Below are 7,592 nucleotides of genomic sequence, written 5' to 3'. Positions count from 1 at the left end.
TTTTTTGATTGTCAATTTTTTTCGGGTACGAAACATCCTTAATTTGTGGTTGAAATTTTTTTTTTCTTGTCAATTTTTTTCGGGTACGAAACATCCTTAATTTGTGGTTGCAAACATTTTTATTTGGATTGTCAAAATTTTCCTCTAAAAAATTTGCCCCCCCACCTTTTGAAAAATCCTGGATCCGCCCCTGATTGCTATGTGGAACTAACAGAGTATTTAATTTATTTATTTATTCAATATATTTATACAGGAATAAAAAGAAACATTCGATCCAGCAAGGCAGTTTTTTATCAATGTCCTGTTAAAACATATTTACACATACATTCAAATTATTTCTAGTTATAACAATAGAGATTTCAAAAACAGAGAACAGTATAAAGTAAGAAGCTAAAGAAGATTTTAAAAAAGGAATGTCAGACCAGTGATGGATACAAGGCACAGACAAAGCACACACTCTCTATGACACACGCTTAATTGCACAAAACAGTTCTATTCACATCCTGGCTGTTATGCAAATGAGGAGACTATGACGTCATCCACTCACTATTTCTTTTGTACTTCATTATATGAAATATTCTAATTTTCTCCTCATTGTCAAGTGATACAATTATTAATTCCTCCCTGAACGTGTGGAATGAGCATTGTTTAATACTATATGGTTCAGTCAAGTTGGTCCTTATTGTCAAATCTATAAAAAAATGACATTTTATAATTTAAACAATTAAAAACAAAAGAAATAGTGAGTGATGAACATCATCGACTGACTCACCTAGTTGTGCATATCATTGTTTTATGAAAAATAAGCGAAACTTTAAAATGTCATAACTTTCTTATTTTACATCCGATTTTGATGAAATTTTCAGCACTATGCTAGTTTGATTTTTCTCTATTTATTCAAGTCAATATTTTCCTGGGGTGGATTTGACCTTTAACACACAACCTCCTCTCTCTCACCCCCCTTCTCTCTGCACCCCCCCCCCCCCCTCCTCATTCTATCTCCCATTCTCATCGTCACTCTACCTCATCCTCAGTCACACGTAGGACACTCCCACACGCAATCATTGGATTCTCAACAAAAACAAGCACAATCACCCACACACATGATACCTCAGCGGTTTATTTTAAAAATACATTCAAAAACAACAAAAAAGGTATAGTGACATTCAGAGTTAAAGAGATGTAAGTTTTGAAACAGATGTAACACATTGTTATTGAGGAAACAATTTGTTATTAAGAGCATTGGTCTACGGGCTTCACATTGGAACTTTATGACTTGACAAGTTGTGAAGTGTCATTTTCCAACAAATCGAATATTGGCAACATAATATAAGCTTCAAACATCTATTGTTTATGCTTAGTTCCTATTACGTATTGCTATCTGCAAATGTAAAAACTATATTGTTCTCATTGTGAATATCATTTTACATGGTGAAATAAAAATAAATGTTAGAAATACATACTGTATAATATACCAAGAATGTGGGACCATAAAAATGTAATAATTACAATCAGTGTTGGAAATAAAAAGAAAACCTTGTACATTTTTTTCATCAATAAAACAAATTTTCCCTGTCACTATATTGACAAGTCTAAATTTTGTGAAAATGTGAATTAAATATAACGTTAAAAAAAAGCATTCCCCAAATAAGAAATAGCAACTGAATATATTATTTCAACCCCCCCCCCCCCACACACATACACAAAGAAAATTGCATGATCTACATTTTGAATATTTGCCATGTGAAACAATTTTTTTTTTCACTTTCACTGAATGCAAGTTACTTATTTGTTTTATAAGCTTGTTTGGCAAGTAGCTACCAGCCTATATGCATGGGGATGAACTGCATCTTTCACATCCCATCATGTCCTGTACCATATCCAATGTCACAAAGACAAAAAATATGATATCAAATTGCTAATTGGTTATGCACCTTTTTCTATTTATAAAGCTTACACATATTAGAAAAAAAAAATTGAGACGTAATGCTTTAAAAATTATTTGTCCTCATTACTGAAAGATCGTACAGATGAAGTAGAAAAGAACAAGAATAATATCAAAGACATAAATATTGATTTCTGGAAAAATAGTAAAATACCCTCAAAGTGACTTTAAACCTCCTCTGAGGGTCATATGGAAAGGGGCCTAAGTTTATCAATGTAGCCTTTGAAAATGCTCTGTTCACAAATAAGAAAAAAATATGTATATTGTAAGTATAAATCTAGTGAAGCATTCAACATTCAAACCTGCACATAAATTACGGTGAATGACAAAGTGAGCCATGGCTTTGAGATCTAAAAAAAAAAAATGGAGATGCAGGAAAGGTGAAAAAGCTATCCATATTTTTCATCGATGATGCCTGTCAAATGTTTGAAAGTGGTAAGCAGTTGCATTTTATAGTCACTGAACTAAAATCTTTCCCTCTCCAGAAATGGTATGAAGAGACTTTAAAAAAAAATCCAGTATCTCATTCATTTGCATCATTCAAGGGTCACTTCATGGAGACCCCACCCACTTGCCCTGATGACATCGGAAGGACACAAGAGCAGTTCATTGGTATGGGAACTTTCTCAGACTAATGAGACACACATACCAATCTCCAGCCCAGAAGGGCTCAACACTATGTGTTTTCTTTCAGGAAAAATAGGTATTCAGTTGAAAAGCATTTTTGATAAAAACGGATACAAGAAATTACAAATACAAGAAAAAAAAAAAAACATTGACCGCTGGCCAAGGATAGCCAAAAAAAGACACTAGTTCTTATTAAAGGTTCTCCCATCACCTGTCAATAGCTTAGAAATATCATTATAAACATTAACATGAAAAAACTGACATAGATTTAAATGTCAAGTTTGATACCAAGCAATAAATGTACACTTTAAAACAGGGAAAGTGCTTTCCTGTTCCAAATAATTTTTCCATTTCTGTTAGCCTGCAATTCAGTTTCAAATTTGATCTAAATGGAAATACTGTTTTTTTATAGAAATGTTCACAACAAATTTCACATGAAAAGGAAAAGCCAAAAACAGATTTCCTGTGTTGATTTATTGGAAAACAGAAAATCATTGTCCCTACTTTATACAAGACACATATTTATACTTCATTCCATTCTTTAGTTAAATCAGACAAGAGCTCCCCCATATGTCTAGACTTCTGTGTAATTCATCTCATACATGTAGCTCTTCTTTATTAACTTAAAAGCTCTATCCATATTTTTTTAGACAAATGTTCCCGAATCAAAATACCATAATGTAAATAGGCCAGGTGTTAGAAGAATGTGATAAGAGTTAAATCAATTCAATTCAATTCTTTATTCCATTTCCATTCAAAACATAAAACAAAGTAATATAAAGTAATACAAATCAAGTACAATTTTACAGAAGAGCATTCTTACTTCGTAAAAAAAAAACAGCATGTAAATACATGTACATGTAATATATTTTGAGGAAAAGATTTCAAGTTATTATGTGCATGTTTCCATTATGTTATCCTAGTTCACAGACCCCACTGGACACTTCTTTTCTGACACCCCATTTTCCTATTCACTTTTGTACCTGTAGGCAGAATTTTCATTGTTATTGGCCTATTGATGATGAATATCAGCACTAAATTTGCCTCAACAAGTACAAAAAAATATGCACCCCTGATATATAATTGGGCATCAGGCAAAAAAACAATACATTTATATATTTCTTTTCAGGGCTATACTTTAATTCACAACTTACTGCCAAATTCTGCAACACTGGATGAGCTTTAACATTGCTGTGAATGGGGATTTTCCAAGGCTCGTTTTTTAGTTTTCAGGGCACTCTGGAGCATTTTGGGGATGAAATTGCCCTGTGCAATTGCCCGTGTAATATTTCCCCTGTTGGACATGCAGCATTGGCAATATATCGTCAGACATTCCTGGCGGCATCATGATGGGCTAGCTGAAATCAGGAGACTTCACTAGTCTGTCATCACTCTAATATCGAATGCAGCAATTACACAAAAAAATGGGGTCTAGGTCTAGGATTTTAATTTTCCCAAGAGGCTGAAGATAACGAACTTTAAAAGCCCAATGATAAACCTTGCTTTCAGTTGTGGCTAAAATGACTAGAGTTTTATTAAAATAACAAGTGGAACACCTCTGGCAGTCTCGCCTGCATTACACGATTCAATCATAGAGCTATAGCAGCGGTTCTGACTTTGAAAACAGCAATTGAAATAATTATTCACAAAAGGAAACACTCATATGATAATAAAATACCATGTCCATTGACCCAACATGACATTTGACTATGATCATGTGACCTAAAACATGTGCAAAACATGCTTGATTACCCTTATGACTATGTTTCATGAACTACATGTGTAGATATATAAACTTTCTAAGTTATGATGCCAATTCAACAAATACCCCAACACAGCCAAAGTTCATTGACCTTAAATGACCTTTGATCTAGGTCATGTGACCCGAAACGCGCACAGAATATTCAGGTATACATGGTTACTCTTTTGTCCAAGTTTCATGAACTAGATTCATAAACTGTTAAAGTTATGATGACAATTACACAAATACCCCAACATTATCAAAATTAGTCGACTCTAAATGCCCTTTGACCTTGATCATGTGACCCGAAACTTGCACAGGATGTTCAGGGATACTTAATTGTTCTCATGTCTAAGTTTCATGAACTAGATCCATAGATTTTCAAAGTGATGATGACAATTCCACTAATACCCCCCCCCAAATGGTCAAAGTTTGTTGACCCTAAGTTACCTTTGACCTTGGTCATGTGACCTGAAAACTCAGGAACGATTTTCAGTGATACACTATTACCCTTATGTCTAGGTTTCATGAACTAGGTCCATATACTTTCCAAGTTATGACATTTCAAAAACTTAACCTTAGGTTAAAATTTTGATATTGATTCCCCCAACATTGTCTAAATTCATTGACCCTTAATGACCTTTGACCTAGGTCATGTGACCTGAAACTCAGGCAGGATGTTGTTCAGTAGTAATTGATTACCCTGATGTCTAAGTTTCATGAACTACACTGTAAAAACAAATTGTAATTTAACAAGTTTTTTGGCTTGTAAAAATACAACTTTTGACCGTTTTTCAATTATTACAGTATTTTTCTTGTAAAACATCAGGAAAGCTGTTATTTTCTTGGAAATCAAGATAAATAAATAGTTATCAGCTTACTTAACTGCGTATTAACAGGTTTCTCGTGTTCATACAGGCTCTCTAGTTAATTTACAAATTATTAACAAGAATTTTCCCGTATAAAAACAACATGTACAAGTTCTTTCATTTAACGACAAAAAACATTATTTATGTTTCATAAGCAGTTTTTTCTTGTAAAAGATAACAAACTTGTGCAATAACGGTTATTATTGTTAATTATCTCGCTATATACGAGAACATTAACAATAATTTTACCGTAAAAATACAACTTTCTGTGATCAACAAGAAAATTGAAAAACAGCTTTATCAACGATGGTGCTATAACAAACTTGCGCAATAACCGTAAGTTCTCGTATATAGCGAGATAATTAACAATAATTTTACCTTAAAAATACATCTTTCTGTGATCAACAAGAAAAATGAAAATAAATGCTGTTAAAAAACAGCTTTATCAACGATGGTGCTGTTCATTATTATTATTTTTTTTAATTAACGGTAATTTTACCGTAAAAATCAACAAGAAAAATGAAAATGAAAACCTACAGAATCAGGGGGTTGGAAATTATCACCCTAAAACACAGGCCGGTGCATCAAGAGTAACAGTTTCAGTCATGACATGTTCATGACTACAAACTCCCAATTTCCAACTTTTTTTTCTGATACATTTTGTGGAAAGATATTGTCACAATTGTGCTTAAACTTGTTAATTTACGCGATAGTACACATAATTGATAGCCTGAGTCAGAGCTAGTGAACTTTCGTACTGTCACATATCTTTTTCTGTAGCCTCCATGATGGACAGTGATGAAACAGTTGATACTGGGCCTGCTAGTCAGTCTGCCGTTCGTACATTGTCAGCTCATCCACTAAAACTTTTAGAGGACTACGTATCTCACACGCTACCCGCTCTTCCAGTTAGCAGTAAGAAGGAGATAGTTAGTAGGATGTGTGACATCGGTGTGGACACACCATCTGACTTGAAGTTTGTGGAGGAGAGTGATCTTGATATGCTTAACATGAAGAAAGTTCATCTCAGAAAGCTTTTGAGAGATTGGAAGACTGAGAAAGGTAAGCCAAATGAGCTGGGAAGTCATGGACTAAAAGCATAGTGTACAGGACAGTGGCATCCCTGGCAAACCAACTAGGGGATTATTGGGGGGGGGGGGTTCTGTCCAAACACTAACGAAATTAAAATGTCTTCATCTTTTAAAGTACCTTTTAGACATTTTCTGACAAGCCAAAGAAAAATATTAAGCAAGGGTCACTAGCATATAATTTAAATACATCAATGTACTACTTATTATTTCTTCATTATCTTCTGCCACCTGTGAGCACCTCAGTTTTCTCAAGCAATATGTCAAGATATTTCTAATAAATCAAATGTTTGAGGTAACTTAATAATGCTTGCACTAAGATAAAAATATGTCATTTCTTACTTCCAAATTAAAAGCATGCTAATATTTCAGCTATAGTTTTTTACAGAGATATTCCAAGATAAAGTAAATAGAGGAGTCAAAAAGGGGCCTGAGCTTTCGATCCTAGCAGAATCATCTTCAGAGGCAAAAGAAGAAGATTCTGCTAGGATTGAAATTATATCACTCCACCGGCTCATTTGTTATTTTAGGAAAGCAGCTTTCAGCAGCCCCTTTTTGCTATAAAGTAAATAGAAAAGATATACAAACACCAAAGTGTTCACACACTTTTTTTTCTGGGTTGATGTATGGTTATCACTAGGGAAACAAATGTTAAAAATTGTTTTCTTTTATCACTACAGAATTTTGCAGCTCTGAATCTATTTCGAACCTCCCCAGCTGCTCTACAATCTCTTCAGAAAGTGAACTGAACATCTCAGAAAATTGCCCTAGGTCTCCAGACCGAACTGACTGACAGGGCCATTCCCTGGTTTGAGATGCCCAGAGAACTGATGGCTGCTCTTAATGCAGGTAAACGGCCGTTGCCGAGTGTACGCAAAGAAATAGTGCGAATCATTGTTGGGGATCTGTACAAACCAAAAAAGTCATTCCCCAGAACCAAGGTTTTCAGGGTATTGGCGCAGGAAGCTGTTTCGAAGTACCCGAACTAATTTATGGATACAGTTGATGGAATCCAGATAGGAACAGGATACGACAGCTTGCTTCCTCAGTTCCTTAATAGAGTAGACAATTTGTCACGTCAAAAACCAGACCCGAAAAGAAAAGTGACTGAATCTAATGGAGCTGAAATACCAAATAAGAAAAGAGATGCATATGGATGTGTTAACTGGCAGCCAATGAATTTGCCAGAGGGGGAGAATGAGGCTTCTCAAGAGATAAAAGAACAGTTAAAAGAATTGCATAAATCTGAACCCCATGTTGACCAAAATGAAGTTGCAAGACTCATGGCAAAGACATACACATCACAACGTATCTGTCTCAAC

The 7,592-nt window shown here is 34.5% G+C and overlaps 1 pseudogene; it reads left to right on the top strand.

Annotated features, from left to right (window-relative positions):
- The first annotated feature begins 5,970 nt into the window (after positions 1-5,970).
- Positions 5,971-7,592, top strand: LOC135155784 (uncharacterized; annotated as a pseudogene).

This window comes from Lytechinus pictus, chromosome 10 (assembly GCF_037042905.1).
Source record: "Lytechinus pictus isolate F3 Inbred chromosome 10, Lp3.0, whole genome shotgun sequence".
NCBI lineage: Eukaryota > Metazoa > Echinodermata > Echinoidea > Temnopleuroida > Toxopneustidae > Lytechinus > Lytechinus pictus.
Note: the sequence above shows the minus strand (reverse complement) of the source record. Positions and strands in the feature narration are given on the sequence as shown.